General features: G+C 39.8%; 1 long non-coding RNA gene across 1 annotated transcript in view; it reads left to right on the forward strand.

Annotated features, from left to right (window-relative positions):
• The window catches only part of LOC104150978 (uncharacterized), a 98,372-nt gene that overhangs the window by 27,189 nt on the left and 53,824 nt on the right, over positions 1-17,359 (forward strand). The window contains exon 2 of the long non-coding RNA XR_695708.2: positions 14,864-14,975. This is a non-coding gene — a long non-coding RNA (uncharacterized lncRNA). The remainder of the gene's footprint in view (positions 1-14,863; positions 14,976-17,359) is intronic.

The following is a 17,359-nucleotide window of genomic DNA, read 5'->3' on the forward strand; positions in this document are numbered from 1 at the left end:
AAGAAAATGGACCCCATATAGTTCGTCTGTTTCTCAAACATAGCTCAGCAAAGTTTTCTGATCATGGCTTATAGTGGTGTTTGAGTAGTTACCATATTCACATCACTATCTCTAAATCAGTGATAAAAACTGACATCCAGTGACATCAGTTAATGTTTTTATCTCCGTCTTACAGAATCAGAAACTGCAGGATGGAGTGAATAGCTCATCTAAAACCATAAAGCAAGTTAGAACCTACCCATGTGTTAAAAGTTCCTTATAAGCTACAATTCTAGTAGGAGTGAGAAGGAAGCTCAAGATGGTGTTCCACATTGCTGGGCTGGGAAAGTGCTTGGGATTGCCACTGTTTGTTCTGGAGACCCATCACAGTGTTGCACCAATTCCCTTGTGGTAAGGGCTTGATAAAATGTATTTTAAAAAAGTCATGTTACTATCTGGCACCCAGGCATTATAACTCACGTTAACGACTAGGTGGTGTTATCTAGTCCAGGATACTAAGGCTATTCCCTTCTCTTTTAAAACGTGTGGAGGGATTGCACTAAGACAGCACCCAAGCACTGACAAATTAGCTTCTGTGTAGCATCCCAACAATAAAAAAAAGGAGATTTTGTAAAAAGCAAATCAAATGCTGCAGAAAAGCATATAAAATACACCTGACAGAACAGGGTTCACTGAGTGTTTATATTTTCATATTTTTCCTTCTGTTGTTTCTCATTCTACTCTCTTGTTGTCCTCTCCTGGTTGGCCATAGACATGCACCTGGGAGCTGGCATGTTTTGAGGAGCTTTCTTCAGCTCCATTGAATAACCCATTGTGGGCACTCAGAAACGAGCATGCTGCTAGGTGCATTTCTGAACGTCCGTCTTAGGTGTTACTTGAAACTGGTCTGGCAGTTAGAACTGCCACTAGCTTTAGATTTAGTCTATGATTTGAGTAAAACTTTTACATCTATTGTTTAATTAAAAGTCTGTGGTCTCTGATAATTTTGTGTGGCTAGAATTTTAATTTGGGATATGTAACGATATGACAAGAAAGCTACCAAAATCAAGCAACTAGCAGAATGATCTGGTACTCATTCTTCCTGCAAGAATTATAACACAAATGTAAGTAGATCAAAGGAGATTTGATTATTTAGGTGTAGATTTCAGGTCGGACATTTGCGAAGTGAAATATGAATGCAAGAATAGATTGCTTCCATGAAAACAAAGGCTGCTGCGGGCAGGCATATACACTTATTTATCATGTGGAGAAAATATTCACCTCTCATTTATAGATCACTTCCAATGATATGGAAGCAGTTTTGTGGTCAGTGGGATCTGCTGGACGTCCTTTCCTAGTTCAAGCATTAGATATTGTACCTAGGGCATGCAGTGCTGTGTGTAATGCATTCCATCTGTTACAAGACTGAAATGAACATTTGGTACACACGCCTGCCAAATGAACTGCTGTGAGCTGCCAAAGTGCAGCATGTTAAAAGGGAGAGAAGGTTGTTGAATTTCCTGATTCTCTGATATCTGAGAATGTGGCTATTGGAAAATAATTTCTAGCATGGCATACAGGGGAAGAATACGGAATTATTTATATTGACTTCTCTGGTATTTCCAGTCATTTTCCCACCTTACATTGATGTCCACAGTTGTCTCTCTCAGCAGTGAGCGGAGGTTTGCTGCCACTGGGCATTAGTCAGTCTCTCCCTGAGGTGCACAATCAGGCGTCCTGTTTTTCCCTTGGAATCTCCTTGCCTTCTATTTCAAAATATAACCTCTCTGCAAGAATTCATGGCAAAGTTGGTTTTTTTTTTTTTTAGTCTAGAAACCAGACCAATGGCAAGATTCCGGGTGCATGATGCATCCAGCTTGTGCTTCATTAAAGCTATGGAAACTTAAAATTGTTCTCACAATAGGAATTAAGATAGGAAGCATGCTTACAGTTACAAAAAATGCATATATCTGCCTTTCTTCCATTTTCTCTGCTCAGTGTAAGAGAGGCTCTGAAGTAGGCTGGAGACCATGGCACTTGGACAGTTCAGGGTTGCTGGTATGATGCCAAGGTGCACTCCTCTGACTTAGAGCCTTGTTGCTGATGATGAGTTTTGCTCTGTGGCTGAGTTAGTCCTTGGCCAACCCAGGAGATTGTCTGGGGAGGACAGGAAGATTATTTGGGGATACCTTTGCATCAACCTGCTCCTGTTGCAGAAAAATGCAAGTGGATTGAAGGACAGAAGAATGTCCTCCCGAGCAATCAGGAGAGGGCAGTGGAGGTCTGCCAGCTCCTGAGTTGTGCAGGTTGGGTGCTGCCTGCATCATCACCTAGGTAGACTGACCCAAATCCCCATATTCACATGGTTTGTGGGAAAAGAAGTCTAAAACTTGAGTAAGACCCTGCATTCATTCCGTTGTGGGGACATGCACCAACTGAGTGTGTACATGACGCAAGGCACAGACTGCTTGGAAAATATGAATATATGATATTGGGAATGCTTTGCTATTTGATTCCCTGAGGATCTAGTGTGAACAGAGGACATATGGTGATGGATGTAGATACGAAAGGACAAACCACACTGATGTCAGCAAAACAGAAACAAGAACTGAGTGGGTGTACAGTGAAATCTGCAGTAGCCAGATCATCTCTCTCTTTCCTGCTCTCCCCTCATCTTCCATGAATAAAAGATAAGCCTGTCAAGGCTACTGTCTAGACTGTGTATTGAAGAAATTTCTGCAGAAACAATGGGACCACAGAACAGATTGGGCTGAAACCTGAACAGGTTTTAAATTCTAATTTCTCTTTTGGGATTGTTTGGTTTCGGGACTTCCTGCTTGAATAGGTAGTTCTTGGTTATGTTGAAAGGGTTGAGGTTTTCCTTTACCCATGCAAACAAAGCTGAAAGCTCTGTTTTAGACGGAACTATTGTGTGCCTTAATTTAATTGAACAAACACAATCAGCTGTAATGAAAACAAAGTATTTCTATGCTGTACTGCAGGCAGGTTTTACGCTTCTCAGGGATGGCTTCCGAGTTTGACAGGATCTACCTTAGCACAGTTTGATATTGTCTCGCTCTTTCCTACTTCTCTTGGGGATTCCTGTTGCAAAAAATTAAAATATTAGAAAAAAACAAAGAAAGTTAAGATAAGAAACAGAACAGAATTTTATCTGGCTCAAAGCCTTTCTAAATGCTCAGTGAGGTCATCTGTGAGTGAAAAAGCACGAAGAACGCGATGGCTTAATAGAGCAGCAATCTTTGTAGGTGATCCGGTGCAAATTAAATTTTAGATACCTCTTTTATCGCTGACTGCTCAGTTTTTTGCTTGGCCGATAGCACAGTTTCCCCAGGGAAACTCTTGATTGCTTCAGGATGGAAGACATGCCATGGAAAATGCGCATGGTTGCAGAGCTGCAGCACTGCAGCAGTTTCTTGCTGCTCAGAAAGCTGTGTAGTGGCCATTGAAACGAGGTATAATTTACGGTCAATGGTAATTCTGCTCTGTACTGGACTAAGGACTAGTATGGCTCCAGGGTTAGGTGGCACGCCTCTGTCTCAAGTCCAGTCCCATACAGGGCATGATTAGACCCAAGGATCCAGAGATAACAGTAGCCACTTGAGGAAACAGTTACTCAATTCCAGTTTGTGACAAAGGGAATGAATAAATTTTGTGCCTTAGCCAAGAAAGGCCTGGCTTAATGTTGTGGCTTTATTTGCACCTCTTCCTATCATGGACTGAACAAAGTCAGAACTTGCCTAAACCCAAAGTTTTAGCAAGAGCTAACCTACAGGAGCAGTGTGGAAGAATTTTGTTTACATTCCAGATTATACAAGGATTTTCAGCTCAAGCACAAATATCACCTCACTTATTCCGTAGTCTCAGCTCATAGAAGCTTTATCCAGGCCTCTCAGGACATTCAGTGGGCGCTAACCATCTGGATACCTTCCTGGACCTAGATGCCAAACTTAACACATTGCAGTACCTGCAATTGCCTCAGCAACTGTGTGGTGTGTGACAGATCTTTCAGGATGTGCTGCCTTGGGACAAGAATGATTAATACTGCAGTGAGCAGTGGTGCAATATTCTGCAGCACATCACAGAAGAGGACTTTATAGTGAAGTGCAATTAGATACAAAGTCGCACTGACAGAAATTATTTATGTTTGAGATTACTTATGTAGTCAGAAACAAATGAGCTGAACAAGGTGCAAGGAAAGAGGATACAACTGTGCAATTGTAAAGGCTTCTTTAGTTGCAACTCCCTGAAAATCTTGGCAGTGGACTAGTATAAATAAACAGATCTCTCATTAGTCTGAGTGGAGTGTACATGCTGAGGTGTAGAGAGGTGTACATTTCTCAAGTTCAGAAGGCACTGGGGGGTGTGGCAAGAGAAAAGCTTTGGGGAAGTAAGAATTAGGTGCCACAGAGGATGACTTCTAGCTATTCTGAGATTAATAAGGAATCTAAGATCAGGGCCAGTGCAAGCCTGTAGCTTAAGAGATGATCTTTAAAGCAGTGAGAAGCTTCAAAAGAGTTAATTCCAGAAACCAAAAGAGAACTGAATGAAGAAAAGTTCGTGGCAGAATGTGGTTGCAAATACCTTCATGAATACTTCTGTATACATCTGTGTAGAAATCACTGGAGACAGAAGCAGATCTTAAACCACTGGGAGCCATATTATCTTTGACTGACTGAAAAGAAAGCTCACACGGTCAGTACTCGTTGTTCAATATAGCTTGCTTCCTGCAGCCCACTCCCTTTCCCTCAGGACGATGAGCTCACACCGGATACTCTTCACCTTGGCTGTATGCCATTCGTTGAAGTGGATTTGGAATGCGATCTGTATGAACAACAAACTCATGTTATAGCAAGGCAATTCTTAGTATATTTCTTTTGCTGTAATGCCCCTCATGTATTACAATTAAATCATAATTACAGGCATACTATGGCTGCATTACCTCATCATTTTCTGTGGGCAGATTTTTCTTAGCCTGTTTGCTAAGTCTCTCAACAGCAGGACATGCTAGGATTCTTCTTCCGTTTGTTCATAAATATATTCTTGCTTGATAATGTAACATTACATGTAGTTCTCAGAAGGTCATGCTAGCTTTTTTTCCCTTGTACTTGCTGTAATTCTACCTGGTTCCATCTCAAGGAACACTGAAGCATCCACATCTCCCTCACAGCTAACCACACACTTCAGTATGTCCAAAGACTGTAATTATTGCCTTCCCTGGTGGTAAATACCTCTTCTTTTCACCAAAAGGTGTTGCAGGTACTGCAGATAAAATGAAGGCTAAAAGAACAACTAAGGTGGAATGAAGAAGAAGAAAAATACAAAATTAAAGTTGTCACTCATTATTCCTTAGGAAAACTCTTTACACTTTATAAAAGTTTGCAGGTCTGTGCCTCCTGAGGCCCGTGTGTCGGTTGTTACAATACTTACATGGTCTTATTCGTGTTTCTGCACTTCCATTGCAGCAAGGATTCTAGAAGGTCTGCAGGCAATAGATGCACATCAAACATAAAGCTTGAGAGCAGCCATGTTTGCAAGCCCCACTGATTTGAGATGAATACTTCAACAGCAGTCACTGCTGACTAGATGTGCAAGAGGAACAGAGACAGATCCTATCTGTGTTCATGGTTAGGGTTGTGTAGGTGAGCAAATATGCCTGCAAATGTTTACTCTCCAGTAGGAAAGCTGTTGGCAATGGGATTACTCAAAGCAAGCTACGAGATGCACTTTGTGCACAGGTTGCTGCTGCCAGCTTAGCGGAGTATATGTTGAATGATGCTTAAGATGCCCTCTGATAAATATTGTAATGGGAATGTAGTGGCAGTTTTGGCCACATCTTTAACTATGTCCGTAATGACCTTCTGTACAGCCAGTGAGAGCAAGTGAGTAATGCAGGCGTGGATTAGAGACTTTGAATCTGTTGAAGCAATAGCCTGTGACAATCTAGGTTGCATCAGCAAAGCCATGAATGGTAGGGTAGAAATACTGATTTCATCTCTCCATTGGCTACACTGGTAAGTAGTAGAAGTATTCTTCTATTCTCTTGACAACATTCATTTTATTTCTAATGTGTCAGAATAGCAGAGGACAAAAATTGCTCTATCTGTCTGGCAATCTCCAAGCAAGGGCATCTTTCACAGCTATAGATTTATTATCATTTGAGAACAGCTAGTGTGCATTATAACACTATCTCATAGTCAAGTCCTAGGACGATGGTAAGCACTGCAAATCAGAAAAGGGTAGACCAGGAAGAGACATATTGTTATTTGTTATGGCTCCCTAAAGGGGTGAGGAAACATCAACCTGGAGTTTTAGGAAATGCTATCAAAGTCAAGTACTAGCTACTTCATGAATTGTCTAGAGCATTTTTTCAAATATTTTGCTTGCTTTCTTACCAAATTAAATGTACTTAGAGAGAAGATACTCTTTCTCCTTGATAGTTCAGTGAGGAAGAACACAATGGGGAAGAAAAAGAGATACATTTTCTATAATTCATGAAGAGCTAATCAATCAGAAATGGTCCTTAGGTTTTATTTCATCTATCTCAAGACCTTAGGAGATGGGCAAAGAAGGTATTCCCATTAGGGGAGCTTAAACTTTAAGGGTTTTTTTTGTGGTTTAACTGTAAAAGAAGCTTCCACTGGTCTCACTGTGCCACATGTTGTCTTCTTGCCAGTGAAGTCAATTTTTCAAAAGGCAGTTAACACTTCAAAGCCTCAGTCACTGTAATGGGCCCAGGACTTTGGTTTGAGTTTTAAGAACGTGCAAGATGTTCAAGGGGTGCAATAAGAAGTCTTTGATCACAGGTGATCTTGGATATAGTTACCAACTGGAAAGAGCATCAAATGCTTTCCTTCCTGTGTTTGCTTTTTAAATTTATTAATTTCTCTTCCTGTTTCTCTCTCTCTCTTGTTTCCTCCCTTTCATATGTTTTTTTCATTTATCAAACTTGCTACTGGAAAATGTAGTCATAAAGAGAGAAAGAATAGAAGACTATCCATAGTTAAGCTTGTCTTTTAACTTCTAATCAGCATTAGGTAGACCAGCAATATACTTGCAGAGTACAGTGGAACTGAATTTTATTAGTTGCATTTGTTCTTTGTCATTTAGCAGAACATGTAAAATCCAAGCACATGCAAAACCCAAATGTACAAGACAGTAAATAAAACCAGAACGTGTCAGGAACATCCTTCAGGATTTTAAAATCAAATTAAATCTAGTCACATCAGATGTATCCAACTGGCAGTAAAAAAGACTAAGGGAAGCAAATGGGGGAAGTCATAATAGAAAGCATATTTTAACTGTTTGAGAGATGCACAGCTCAAGGTTTTTAACTTAGCATGTTGTACAACATGAATGAAAATACATCTCTTGAAACCATCCACTTTGCCATAAGTAACAGTTTCCTTCAGGGAGGTTATTAGATGGAGGGTCTTTGGAAAAGGACATGTTATAGAATACAAATCCAGATTTGAGGAGGCCATTACTTGCCTACCATGCATACAGCATGAAGGAACAGCTGGAAGTGATGTGAACAGGAACAGAGAAACCTGATGCTCCAGCTAATTTCTCTTAGAAATGTTAATGCACAGAGTGAGGGGGAGGAGAAAAGGTCAGCTTGAAAGAGAGGTATTAATTGCAGGGATCTAGAGCCAAGAGGGACATCTAGAAGCTATAGATGGCAATGATGACTTCTGAGAATGGGTAAAATGCTAGCTGGAGCAGGAGGGAGACAAGCGTGAAGGTGAAAGTGAGGCTTGAGTAGGAAAACATGGAACAGCAGAGGTGATAATGAGGTAGGAAACAGAACCAAGGCTGAGCAAGGCAAATGGCAAGAAGGAGGCAAAAAAGTTTGCTTGGAGGAGACAGGACGAGCAGGAGAGACAGTGGAAACACATGAGAGAGAGAACAAGGAAGTAGAACAGGCATGAGGAGAGGAGGAAGAAGAGAAAAGATAGTAGATGAAAGTGCAAGCTGTTAGGAGGAAGAAAAAGGAGGCAAAGTGGCACAAGCATAGTGAGATACTGGAGAAGTGATGCCAAACGAGCACTGACTCACTTGTGAAAGAATCACTAGTACAGAGGAGTAATTCAGAACAGGCGGTAAACAGCCAGTCTGCCCAGAAGAAGCATGGGCTGGTAGTTCATGAGTGATGTGCTGAGATGCACAGCATTAGGTTAGTGGACAAGATGGAGAGAGCAGAGCAACAGCCAGGCTGCTTTGTCTATGATTACAGTCTCCCGGGGAGAGTCTGACAGGTGTCAGAAAGGGGGTTGTCTTCAGGTCTTCCATGAGTGCTTCTGTGAACAGGACAGAGTGTGGCTGTGTGTAAATACTTTTGAGGATGTGGGCTAAAGAGGTCTAGTTTTGACATAATATGTGGAAAGAGTAATGTGTGGGCAGACTCCTGGCCTGCCTGACAGCATGAGAAGCACCAAGGAAGGAGAGTCCCAAAGCTCCAAGCAGGTAACAGAGATTGAGGTTCTGTCTGGAATGAGAGTCTTTATCTTCTTGCTTAGGGCAGCTTGCTTAGTATTTTGCATGTGTAGAGATACTACGTCTGGTCTTAAGAATAGATTAGTTTTCCACAGTGGTGTGAAACAGGCTTACATTGAACAACTGATTCAAAAGAACATTTGACTGAGGCAATAGTTACTTAGACACAAACCCAATTTTAATTTAGCCTGCAAACTAGTTGCACTTAGCACAAAACATCAAATTAGGGATTCATTTACCTTCATCAAGATGTTTATGGAAACTTGATTAGAAAGGGTGGCTGCAAAATGCAAATATTAATTTTGAAATCTCATAACATGAATCTAATATACTTCTGAATTATTCAGTGGGATACTGCGGTATTGGTGGATGGTATTTAAATTATTAACAGCATAGCTTTCCATTTCACAGGCAAGACGTTTTTTACAGGAACCTTCCCGTTTAATGTGATCAGACTGAATCCATTTGTTAAGAATTTCAGTCAGAACAATACAATGTGTACTGTAGACAAAAAAAGAAGTTGTCATATACAGAGGCATAATTCAACAATCTATAGTGAATTTCTATTTCCTGGGCTTTTTAAAATTATTTTTTAAAGAAAACAAGCAGTATTTGTGCCACAATTTTTCTGTGATCTTTCTTTACTTCAGTTTGTTAGTGGTCACTTCTCCAAACATATTATTTACACAGCACCATAAATGCACGTGGTGCTTTGCAGATAAGCACGCCAGGTCCTATGCTGAAGTGCGTATCATTCCACTAAAACAGACAGGAGTAATGTTTTCCGCTTCAAAATCCACATATTTGTCTGCCTGCCTCTATTTAGTATTTAATTTACAGCAGACATTTTTAATGCTTGTATGACTGCAATATCTGACCAGCCTACAGATGGATGAAATTCTACATCTCTCTCTCATTTTAGACCCAAAATAGATAAAGCCCTGTAACTGTAGTGATGATCAGTGTTGGACAACATGTCAGCTTGATTACAGTGTGCAGAGATGGATATTTCATCTTACTTTTCATTGCAAATGCCAATTCCAGCAGAAATCGTCCTGCCTCACCTTCCAGGAAATTCTCCCAAGATTCTTCAGCATCGGAGTCAGTATTTACCATCAGGATGGGCAGCAAAGTTATGAGGTTTCTGGACTATATATTTTCTGCTATAGACCCTAAGCCCCAAGCACTTTATTGCTGTGAAGTACAGGGTGCTATTATAATGTGCTACTTTAGTCCACAGAGAGGCAGGGCACTACTGGGATACCCTGAGCTCATAACTCAAGTGGCATGAGCAAGAAGGCTTTACACATTTCCACCATTGCTGACCACTGAACTGTTACCAAATTTGCCTCATCAGAATCCGATTCAGGAATGTGTTCTGACTTGAGTTGATGGAAATTATGGCTTCAAATACGTAAGTGACAGAAAGCCATCTGAATCTGATAACTGCTGGGAAATCTGGAGAACATTCAATTTCAGCCTTCTTCCTGGTGACGTGTTTCACACTGTAAGATCCACCTTTTGTGTGTTATCAGCTGTCTGGTTGGAAGTGATAGGTGCAAGTTCAAAAGTTAAGGCTCTGGTCCTGAAAGTTCCTCCTGGTCCAGGTATACCCGCTGCAGTCATTTCTCTGGCTTTTCCAGTAGGCATATGTTAGGCCCACAGCCTGAGATTCTTCCCTGCCTTAGAGAATGCCCTTCCTGCTTAAGGGCTAAGTTATATTTGAGAGAGCAAGGCTGAGAAGCCTGTGCTGCTGTTGCCCTTCTGGGTCTTAGCAGAGTCTTTCAGCCCCTAACATTACCAGTCCAAGAACTCTTTTGAAAAATCCTGATTTATGCCCATTCACTGTGCCTTTAACAAAATTAAATCTATTGTGCCAAGTAGGATGGTGCATAAATAAATAAATAACTTGTAGCAGCTGTGAACCTAGTGCTTGCCAGAACTGTATATAGCAGTTCCCAGAGACCACTGGGAAGTTGCAGAGGAAAAACAGTTTTAAAATAACATTTTTAAGTACAGTTTTTAAGCCAACTGATAATTTAGAATGTATCTGCATCTGTGAATTTGTTTAAGTAGAATAAATGTGGAATAAATGGAATATTGACATCAAGCAAATATTTAAAAGGATTGATCAGAAATATACTCTTCTTCCACATTATTTAGCTTTTGAGCACTACAGATTTGGGGAAGTGATTCAGACATCATCCTGCCTCTTGAATTTTCATACAAATTTATTTCTACTCCATTCCTGATTTATAAACTGAAGGATTGTGAGTGGAAGGATTGTTAGTCTTGCTGAAGCAAGAAAAAATGTTGACTCTTAAACATCTTGTGCTTGATCTCTCAAACTAAGTGGTAAGTGTTCAATGCTAAGTGCATTCGATTTCCATTGCAACAACCAATATTGGGTTTTAAAAATAATTCTTATTGTTTAGTGGTTCCCACTGTGACTCTAATGACTGGACTTCCAAGAACTTTGTGCTTGATGTACGTAGCTTTTGTGAAAGTCTGGCCTCAATTATAGAAGCTAAAAAGTTTTGAAAATCTGTCTTTCTTTTAAATTCTTAAACTTGGCTCATAATTGAACATGAAATTGTAAGAGAGATACAGATCTCTTCAACAAAATAATGATGATTTGAAGAACTCTTCCCCCTCCTCACAGTCTAATTTCACATACATAGGATAAGCTCCAATGTAACCCTACACTTTGGAAAGATTTGCTGATAGGCCACCCTGCACAGCTGAGATTTGCAATGACTTCCTTTTGAGTAGCAGAAGAGCTGTGAGGAGTACTGCCTTGTTCGCTCCCTAGATGGGTGACTTGCACCCAAGTGCTTGGTTTGAACCAACCTCAGACACCTGCCTGGAGATCTGTTTTGCATTGCTACATTAGAAATATCTATGTAAATAATTCACAGTAGCGGAAGTGCCTATTCCTGTGCAGAGTATCTTCTCTCATTCTTTTGGACGGCAGTGGCAGAGGATTCCCTGCTTCACTACTAGTTTTGACATTTGTCAGGGCTTTGAATTTTATGACACATGTACAGCTTCCATTCAGACTTTTGTACGGTCATTCCAGTGAATGTAGAGACAACACTTGAATTTCCAGCCTTATTTGATGACAATTTGATGACCATCTGCTCTTAGATACTGTTGAACTAGGTTGCCGTGCTAGGTGAGACTGCGTTTAATAGCTGTTTTCAATTAATATGAACATTCCTTCCTTGCAAGAAAGAACAGTCCTATTCTGTTAAAAATGATAATCCGATTCTTTCTGTATCAGTGTATCAGCTTTCTGTATCAGATAGCTTCAAGAAGCTTGTGAAATCTTCTCTAGGACTGACCTTAGCAGATGAAATCTCAAACATGAATGGCATGAAAGCAAAAACTTGCGCTGGGTATTACTGGGTATTAGAAATACAGAACTGTTGATTTTTCAAAAGCAACTGGTGATCCTGAGTTGTGGGTTCAAATTTCAGGTGCCAAACCTTAGACGCTGTTCAAGTTCTAATTTTTAAAAGGTGCTTTTTAGAGATTGAGGTCTTAATGTATCTAAACTCGATGAACTCAATATGTAATCAAATTTGAAAATCTGGACCACTGGACTTTGTGGTGCAGTGTACAAGATGTTTATGGAATGACAAAACATTAAAATGATCTGGGGAGATTTCATTAAAGAGAAAAATAATTCTAAATTAAACTACTAACTTACCTATATGATATTTACAATCCCTATGATACATAATTATGAGTATGCAAAAGTGATAAAGGATGCTTCTGAAGCTTTAAAACAATTGTGTTGCAGATCTGATAGTATAAGAAATAAGTGACTGGGTAGGGGATATCAAGATGATGCCTAAAGATACAGGAGTTCTTGGAAAGGACTAATAGTAATGGGTTAAGTGATTTCATGTTTTCTGATTTTCTTGGGAGTATATAAATTAATTGAATACAAAAATTATTTTGATTCATTGTGTCAAATTATGCTGCAAGTTATAATCAGTTCCTGATTATAATTATACAGCTTTGAAGATTAGCTGGATGTGATGGAGAACGGAATTGACCTGTAGTTTCTGATTTAACAGTCTTGTTTTTATTATGAGGGAAAGCTTGGGGTCTGAATTCATTGTTATATTAATCATGAGATAAACTATAGATGTGCTTTTCATTAGCACTGTAGAACATCAGTTATTCAGTACACTCTGCTATGTGTAGCAGTCATTCCTTAGTGACTAATTACATGGATGATTCCTGTGATATTTGAAATGCTGATCACTTTGTTCACTGTTTCCATGAAATGTGAATAACCTCATGTGCGACTGTATGATGATACTGCAGACTGTATGATGTAAACTTTAATCAGCATGGGTTTGAGATGGCTTCAAGGCCAAGTTAATAAGATTGTACTGTAAATATGTCACTCCAGCCAGTGGTATACACATCATAATTATTTATTTTGTATGCCACATACTTCACTGAGAGACAGTTTTAAAATATGCTGAAACTTTTTAAAAATAATTTGCATTATTTTTTGCATTAGTCAGGCAGCATTATTATCATGTGCAAGAGATCTTTTAGGCAGAAGAAAATTGTAATTAATATAAGTTAAACACTAGTAAAATTATAAAAAAAAAATCTACATATGATAATATTTCAGCCTTGATTAGGCTTGAAGCAACTGTTGAGTATATCATTAGATATATGGGAATCTTTTTTTCTGCTGCTATCTCCCAGTGTCATGACATATTTGACTGCAAATCTGTCCTTGATTTATCAGTGTATATTCCTCATCTCGCTGTGTATTTCATTAATTTATATGTGCAATTTATATGTGGCGTTGGGCAGAAGGCACTTTTCCATGAAAAGCTGCGACAGCTGATGGAAATTTGAGAAAGAGGAACAAAGATTCAGCTGGTCAGGATGTTGTAATAGGCACTGTGCAGGCAAAAAAAAAAAAAAAAAAAAAGCAAAGGTACCTGCACAGAGGATTGGTGAAATTGCACTTTCTCACATATGTACGCCTGCTTCTGTTCTCTTTGTGTTTTTTCTCCTTATTATATTATGTTATATATATATAAAATTGCTTATATATATATATATATATATATATATCCCCCTACATACTATGTAGGGGGGATTTGAACCATGTGTGCTTATTATAATATGAAGGCAAGATATATGTGACTTAGAGCTCAGGTCTAATTTTTGAAGAACCAAATTTGTCATTTCTTTAGGAATTTAATATTGAAAGACAAAACTTCTGACCAGTCCTCAGGGCTTCAGTGCGTATGTTTTACCCCTTCTGACACCAACGATAAGTAATTCAGTATGCTGTAAAAGAGTGTTGTAAACTCATTATTTTAGGAGCTGGGTATCCTAATCTTAGCAACTGGCATCCACATATGCCAGTAGATACTTCGTGAGTTAGCGGTTGTTAGAGACACACGCCTTTGCCTGCTTTTCTCTTAGCTGACCATTGCTTTGAACATAGCCGTGATTGCTGCTGTTGTGTTTGGTGTGGAACCTGATGGTACAGAGGTGCACCGGGTGTGGTTTGAGCGTGCCTGCTAAACTCAGCACCTTGGGACTGAGGAGGGATCGGCTGTGGGGCTTGACGGGCCGTGGGAGAGGGTCAGGCAGTGTGTTCAGGAGAGATAGTACTGAATCATGCTTGCACAGAGGCTGAGCTGCACCATAAGCAGCCTGTGAACTGCCTGCCTCAAATTTTAGGTGTCTCTAGCCCCAGCAATGGGCTCAGACAGGGGTTTTGAGGCTTGCATGTTTTGACTTAAGTTCTGTACGTCTTACTTCAGAGATCTAAATCCTTTTAAGGATCAAGCCATAGACTTGGACCTGTAACATGAAGACTGAGAGCAGACTGGCGCATCTGTGTGGGGACAAGGGACTGAGATGACAGCATTGTCAGGGTCACAGCTCTCAACCAGTAGAGGACTTGTCAGTCTCTAATTAGAAAAGAGAAATTCATTTTTGTGCTAGGTCCTGATGAACCCTATTCTGTGGACTAAAATGATGCATAGGTCCGGGACAGATCCTCCTCTCTCCTCCTCCCAACCCATGAAGATAAATTTCACCTACAGTGAGTGGGAACTCACAAGGACTGAGATAGTGAACACTGGCATTACTCATTTTCTAATGTAAGCTGAAGACCAGCATGTCGCCTATGTTAAACAAGGAAAGAAAGCTGTCTATTTCTAGTGACTCTGAGGATGAATCAAATGTCATGAGTAAAATAATGAAAGAAAAGGCAAGAATTCTGTACATTTAAAGCAAGGAATTAGGAGAAATTAGTCAGAGATTTCTGATCCACTCTATATTCTGATGTTCTTTTTTTTTTTTTTTTCTCTTTCAGGAGGTGACATTCACTCACACGTTTACACAAATGGAAACTTGGCATTCATGAGTCACTGATCTTAATGTGGGATTAAGAACAAAAACCTATGCTTCTTGACACCTACCGTCAGGTAAGAAAACAGGCTAGCCAAGCTGGACAGTTTTACTTGCCTTTGAACAAGTGTTAATAGGGTAAAAGGTAATGCGTAGTCTAATGAAGCAAATATATGGAAAGATATATGTGGGGAAACACAGATCATAGTTCATATAGTATTTTGGAATTGCTGTGTAATGTCAAAGGCCTAGCCGGTGGGCTACAGGTCAGGCTATAGCACGTGCCTTATTTTGGAAAAAACGTGTGACTGTGATGGAAGGACACATGAAGAGAAAACACTCTTGTGTCCAAATCTTGCCCAGTCTGTTCAAGAAAGGATGTTTACAAGACTCTTTCAGGGTGGCCAGAGAAAAAGGACTCCATCTACCATCTCCTGTGCCTATGGAAACGTAGTGTATCCCCTCTCTGGTCATTCATGTGAGCACTGTGGTGGGCTTAGCTATTGGCTTCCGTTCTTCTTTATGGTGATTGTTCCTTTGCAAATTCAGTTGCAAGATCCACTCCTTGTGTAGTCCCTGGCTCTGAATTAGTCTATGCTTTGAGTGGAAGGAGCCAAAGTGGAAGAAACAGATGAAGCTTTCTACATCTTGCTCTTCCTTGCTCAGTGGAATTGCACTGTTACTCAGATCTTGAATCTTATGGCTATACCTATGTCATATGAGTGGCCTCAGAAAAGACTGTGAACACCATCGTTAGGACTGATTTCTCCTTTTAATCCACATGACTGCTGCACAGGCTGCCTACAGGCAGCCCATGGACCGCCTCTCTGCTGTAAGGCTGCGTACTAAGATGTCCAGCAGTGCATTAAGCTATTGGACATGTGTGGGCATGTGGCTTCCTTCATAAAGTGGCCTCTGGCTGCACCTGGGGCTGTACTTTGAAGTGTCCTGTCTGTATGGACTGTGCATTTGGTCTTGAACCTTGCCTTGGGGCATCCTTTACAAATGCAGTACAGATGTATCCTTTGTGCCAATAGATGGAAGGGAAGAATTTAGTCACAGAACAGCAGAAATCTGCTTTGCACACAGCTGTATTTTATATAAACATATAAGTATAGACAGGATTTCATTTGAGACTAGCATATTCTTGGTGGAGGATACTTCAAAACTTGTAGAGGTTGTCTTCTGTTCTGTAAGTGATGCAGTGGAAGAAACAGGAATCTCATGTGAAAAGCCCATGCGACTATAATTGTTTAAGAAGATCTACAGCTCTTCTGTGGTATAGAAATACATTATTTATGCTTCCTTTTTGTTTTTCTCCTTTTTTGTTACAGTGTTCTTAACTGACTCTATCTTGGCCCAGGACCAGTGTTTCTAGTACATCCAGAATTACATATTTGTGGAATTTAAGTACTAAAGATGTACAATTTGTTCTTTATAATTTGGCTTCTCTTGTAATCTTCACTTATAAACCCAGATAAATAAAAGAACACATGCCTGGCTGAAATGCACAACCCTTGCAGTTCTGCCTAATTGCTTCCTCATTGCAGTTCTCTTTCAACCCTTTCCCCTCCAGTTTTGTTTCAAAACTGTGAAGACGTGGCTACCTGACTTCATGTTTGGCGGATTATTGAAGGCAACAGCTAGATAAACTTGGTGACCACTCTGAGGGCCGATGAGACAATAGCTATCTAGTTTTCTATGTGATGCCAAGCCAAAAGCTTTGCCAGAATAAATCTTGTTCGAATTAAACATTTGCCTAATTATTTTATGTGGCACATGTCTGATAAGTCAGCAGAAAAAATGATTTGATGCATTTTAAATAACGGGCACAAAGTACTCTGAACAGGGAGCCAGGGAGTGATTTGTTTTAGCTCAAATGGCAGGCTTATGCAGATAGGCTAGCATGCTTATCAGAGAAAGAAAATGCAGAACCAGCAGTTACAGGCACCACCAGCAGTAGGGTATGCCAGCAGTGGGGCTATTTTTGTTTTTTAGATATATGGCAACTGTCAAACTCTTCCAAGAAATGTGACTCAGTGTTGTTGGCTCTCAGAGAACATGGTCAATTGGTTTCTTATAGTCTTTAATTATTAATTTTTACTCCAAAGCTTAGAAACCTGAACATGATGCTTATATATTAGCTTTTTCCATGCAGTAAATAATAAATATCCTACCTACATTTGAAGGAGAATGAAACAGAGCTGTTTATTCTATAACATCATGTTCAAAAGTTCATGCTTTGACCATGACAAAAGAATTTTGTTTGGATGGCAGCTTCAGAAATGGGCACAGACTATCCAATTTTATTTGAAAGCTGCTTTTTAAAACATAAAAAGTGTAGAGAATTTTACAAGAGAATGTTAACCTTTAGCCTATGTTTACATTAGGAGTGCTTTACTGGAAGAGAAAGTTATATGTATTGTATACTGGCACTAGAGCAATAAAGGTAAAGATTTGC

This window comes from Struthio camelus, chromosome W, assembly GCF_040807025.1.
Source record: "Struthio camelus isolate bStrCam1 chromosome W, bStrCam1.hap1, whole genome shotgun sequence".
In the NCBI taxonomy this organism is placed as follows: Eukaryota; Metazoa; Chordata; class Aves; order Struthioniformes; family Struthionidae; genus Struthio; species Struthio camelus.